The sequence below is a fragment of the Centruroides sculpturatus genome, unplaced genomic scaffold (genome assembly GCF_000671375.1).
Source record: "Centruroides sculpturatus isolate CEXI.00-Female unplaced genomic scaffold, Cexi_2.0 scaffold71, whole genome shotgun sequence".
NCBI lineage: Eukaryota > Metazoa > Arthropoda > Arachnida > Scorpiones > Buthidae > Centruroides > Centruroides sculpturatus.
Window position 1 is genome coordinate 673,372 of NW_019384332.1, and position 5,590 is coordinate 678,961.

Sequence of the window (5,590 nt, forward strand, 5' to 3'; positions counted from 1 at the left end):
AAATGAAATTTTTAAAAATCTACATTAAATAAGCTCATTTATTGCTAGAAAACAATAAAACGTAGGATTTTTCTTTGTAATATTTGTTATATTTTGATTGTGAAGGATTTTCTTACCAAGATTTTAGTTATTAATGCATTATATATACAGACCAAGATAACAAATTATATAAAATAAAAATCGTAGTAACAAATCAAATCAGTAGGTTGTAAATCAATAATAGAAGATCCTCAAACAAGTGGAAATACACCATTTAGTACGGTATCCTCAAATTAGTAGGTGCTAACTTAATGGCATAATGTCTAAACCAATAGTAATAAACTAATGGTATAAGATTTTCAAACAATTGGATGGCAAATCAATGGTACAGGCTTCTTACCTATTGGATACACAATAGTTGAAGAACCTATACCATAGCTAAATGGTTAGCAATTTCAATAGCAATTTCTTAATGATATTCTATTTATAGCATACTTATATCATTAAGAATATCATTAAGAAATTGCTACTGAAATTGCTAACCATTTAGCCATAGTATAGGTTCCTCAACTATTGTGTATCCAATCGGTGAGAAACCTGTACCATTGATTTACCACCCAATTGTTTGGAAATCTTATACCAGTCTTATCTAATGCTATGAATATCATACTTATATCATTAAGAAATTGCCATTGTGGTATTTTTAAACTAATGGGCAATGTAGACTTTTCAGACTAATGAACCAATGGTATAGGATCCTCAAACTGGCACGATATGGTCAAATCTATAGATAAACCAATAATGTAGAATTCTTACATTAATGAATATTATATTAACAGCATAGAGTACCATTAATCTATTTACCAAAATTACAAGTTATGTAATAAATAATGCTGTATCTGTTTATTCTAAGCTTAGAAAAACAAAAATAATAATTTATTCGTTTTATCTTTCTGAAACATCACTCTAAAGCTTATCAATATTTTTAGTATAACAATTTTCTCTAACGATTATTTTCTGGATGTGATTTAGTTCCATTTGCTGATGTTGTGGCTTACGCTTCTCATAAATCACACAGAATGTAATCACGCAGACAGCGTTGGAATTAAAGAGTTAAAACGCATTTTAATCAACAGATGGCGGCACTTCGAAATGGAAACGAGATTTAAATTTTTTTCTTCCTTCGAATTACTTTGGTTCCGACCACCCCAAAATAATTGATCCTTCCGGTAGAAAGAATAGAAAATCTATAGCTAAGGTCACGTGAACCAATCGATCACTATCGGCGTCACGTGACCTTAGTGGGTGGGCCGGAGGAGTCCGGGTGTGGGTGGGTGGAGTGAAGGGCGAGTGCCATGCAAAGCAGCGATTTGTTAGATCGTCCTGGCAACGGGAGAAGTAGAAGGGAGAGAAAGAAAGAAAGAAAGGAAAAAAAAAGTGAATGGAGACCCGAGTTGCGTCTCGAGCTTTTAGCTAAATTAGAGTCTTGGCGGAAGTGACGTCTGCAGTTAGAGAAGTGACGTGTACTGATTCTTTGTTGTTGTCAGAAGGGGAGTTGAGCTTGGAGATTAAATTTTTGTACATCAATTTTTACATTCGTCAGTTTTTATTTCACTCACTCATCTCAAATATCTATTTAATTTTTATCGCAAGAAAAATTCTACAAAAACTATAACCGAAAAATCTATTTTATAGCTAAGAAGATAAATATTTTTTAATCTAGTAAGAGACGAGTGAGTAATTTCATTCTTCTAGCCTCATTTTATAACAGTTTTCGCCGAAAAAAATATCGTTAAATCTTATTAATCAATTTATTAATTATATGACACGTATTTCACTTAAGAAAAATTACTAAATAAATAAACAAATATTAATATTTTAAACTTTACAACCAAAACACTTTAGGGTCATATTTCACGTTTAGACACTTTACCTCTTCGTATTATACAAATATCATAGAAGTAGAAGGGATCAGACAAAACAAAGGAAACCATTCATCATTTATGACAAAGAAGATCAGTTTCCATAGATGTACATAGATATAGTAAGATATACAGGGGAATATATCCAACAACATCAGTCATAACCTTACGAATAAAACATATCCGACGATATCTTAGAAAAGAAAGCCAAAAAAAAAACAAACAAAAAATTGTTATTTTCTTCTAAAAAAAGGGGGCGAAAGAATTTTCGAGTTCTCTTCAAAAACTAATATCTTTCTCGCAAAGATTATCTAAGAAGTAGATTTTCAAACACCCTTCTGACCGATATCAATATATATATTTGTGTTTTCTTTCTGACTTTGATGAAATAGTGAAAACAGTCTGGCAACGAATAAAAACAATAGCAAGGATATTTTCACTTGAAATAACAAAAAACAGAAAAAAAAAGGTTTTTTTCCTGCTTTCTCGAGTAACAATAATTATTTTACTGTACAATATCCATCTATACTCCTTCTTTCGAAAACTTTTCTTTAATTTTACAATGTTCTATAATTATTTCTGTATGACATTATCATACTGCTTCATCACAACCAAAGCATGATAAAAATTTTATGCTTCCAATTTTGTAACATTTAAAACTTTTGTTTATTATGTAGAAGTATTATTTGGTTATCTTGACCCATGCCTTTANATGTAGATGGTTAAATTATTCATTATGTTTAAGAGGAACGTGTACTATTCATTCGATATGTAGTAATGGTACGAGAGAGAAAGAGAGAGCAAAGCTCTTCGATTTCTACAGTAAATTCGAAGTCATAACTGTCCAGAAACGACCTTTTATAGTTTCGAAACTAAGAGACTATCGGAATGACACAATTTTCTTGAATTCGTTTTATCGTAATGTTTATTCGTTCTATTCTATTCAAATTGAACTTTTTATTTATTTTTTATTTATTTATTTTATTCCTCTTTAAAATTTGATTAATAAATGAAACTTATGTGTGATTTGGGAATTTAAATCTGCTTTGAATATTTCGAATGTATAATAAAATATCATTATAACGAGATTTACAAGAGACAAAGAGTTCAAGAACATTATCATTATTTCTCTATTACATATGCGATAATTAGAAAGAAATAAAAATATTAAATGCTTTTAAGTCGTGTCATAAATTTGAAGATTACGAGTGTCGAAAAATCTAGTAAAAGTTTCGTAAAGCTTTAGAAAAACGATAACACTGTAATAAAACAAAATACAAGTAGTTGAAAAGTGATAACTTTTGACTGCTCGATAGCTAGTTAGAAGGACAAGGATCGTTTCATTTCTCATCCTGTCAATGTTTCCTTTATGATGTATAGAAACCAGGAAAGCAAGCTAATCGTTGTTAGCAACTCATTAGGTCTTCTGTATAAACGTTGCTAGTTTCCTTCTTGGATAACGAGCTATATTCTAGCAATTGGCATGGGTACTATAACTTTAGCATGAAAAAGAAGACAGGGGTAGAATATAAGAGAAAAAAAAATTTAACCCTTCGATTTCATTATAATTTTTATTATCGTCTTTAACTTTTACAACTTAATTTATTTCGCAAATTACGTTTTAAAAGTATTAAAAATTAAATAGGGCCTATAGACTTATGCATATAGTAATCATTAAAATTGTTATAAAACGTGACTATTTAATACTTATATATATATATATATATTTGTTTTTGATAAAACGAAAAGAAATGATAGCTAAAAATAGGAAAAATATGAAACGAAATTAATTAATGGAGAACGAAACGTAACGAAACTAATTCATTTGTATATCGTCGACATTTATTTGAATTATTGGTTCAATTAGGAGCGGCACCACTTTGTGCAAGGTGTGAAGGGAGAAACAACAAAACCCAAGCTGTCTGTGCTCCCACTGATCACTTTTCTACCGACGGCGTGTTTGCAGCGCGCATGCCCATACTGTACTACATCCCATCGACTAGAACACACAACTGACAGACCTAGCAGCCATACGAGAGAAGGTTTCTGGGTGGCGAGACTGTGTTATATATCAGTGTGTCTACACATTGCGGACCACACACACACTCACACAACCTTCGTTTAGCGTGCAACCGTTTCTAACTTTTGCACACTCGGCATCGTAGTTACATATACTTGCGTGAGAACAGTGCAGAGGACAGTTGCAGAAGCAAAGGGAGAAAGACAGGGAGCGAGTTGGCGTGAAAACCAGATTTTGGAGGACGTCGACACTGCCTACAATCGAAGGTAAGTTAATTTCGTTGATTTATAGGATTCATTTATGTTACCGTTGCATAATTGGCCTATTAAGTTGTACAGTCTTTAAGGTGACTAATAATTAATGATACGGGAGATGTATAAAGCTTTATAACGTTAAATAAATGTTTTAAAGCATATTAACTTGTGTATAATTTTATTATTATTATTATGTTTTTTTTTTAATAATTTCGCTCCAGTTTTATTTTATAAAGAATATAATAATGTAAAATTTAGTTATTTACGAGCTAGAATGTTAATATTTAAAAACAAATTGCTCCATTAATGGATTTAAATCGTTTGTTTTCAATCGATTAAATTGTTTCCGTGATTTATTTTAAAAATTTATGTAGCGGGGTGATGGTCGTTAGTAAATTGTTCTATTCTAGCAGCAAGACATAGTTTTGTATACATTTAAGAATCGACGAAGCGCGCCGCTAATTGATTTTAAAACTTTGTAAAATATATATAAAGTAAATTATTAAAATTAGATTTTATTATTGTTATTTTGAACTTTTAAAAAAAAATCTATCAATGGTTTATAAATGTCGCTAAAATGAAATCTATTTGGTGCTTGCTTGAATAATCGTAAGAGAGGGAGGAAGAAGAGGGAGAGGAGGAGAAAGGGGAAAACTTATATATATAGTAAAGGTGGGGAGGGATGATGAAAGTCATACTTCTACTATTGTCGGAAAGAAATAAGGAAAAACGAAAACGAGACTCGAATTTTAAAACTCCAGAAGTGAAATTGGGAAACGTTAAATCCGGACACGTACTTCTACTTGACGAAATCGTGATTGGCTTGTGCAGATGGTAATGGGATGTGTACGATGTGAAAATTTCGTTTTTCTAAATATTTATATTACTATCATAACCCGTCGTCGTTCGAAAAATCATAAAAAAAAAAAAATTTCATTATAAAATTTTTAAAGTTATTCGAACGACTTACTTTATTTATCCATAGGTACAGTACTTATACTTATACTTGCAATATATTATAGTATCTCATAAAATATTAATTTAAAAAAAGAAAATTTCAAAATATATAAATTATCATTAATATACATTTAATAATGACTGCATTATAAATTATTCAAAAGTTTAATTATAAATAGGAAGTTTTATTATTACTCTATTATCTATTTATACTGTATCATTGGAATATTTTAATACACGTACCCTTAGACTTTATTATAATAATTTAATGATTTATAATGTTTAAAGTTAAAAAAAATAACATTAAATTTATGTAGATGGTTAAATTATTCATTATGTTTAAGAGGAACGTGTACTATTCATTCGATATGTAGTAATGGTACGAGAGAGAAAGAGAGAGCAAAGCTCTTCGATTTCTACAGTAAATTCGAAGTCATAACTGTCCAGAAACGACCTTT

General features: G+C 30.2%; 1 long non-coding RNA gene across 1 annotated transcript in view; it reads left to right on the forward strand.

The window, feature by feature from the left end:
• Positions 1-3,814: 3,814 nt before the first annotated feature.
• The window catches only part of LOC111630485, a 193,624-nt gene continuing 191,848 nt past the window's right edge, over positions 3,815-5,590 (forward strand). The window contains exon 1 of the long non-coding RNA XR_002757536.1: positions 3,815-4,187. This is a non-coding gene — a long non-coding RNA (uncharacterized LOC111630485). The remainder of the gene's footprint in view (positions 4,188-5,590) is intronic.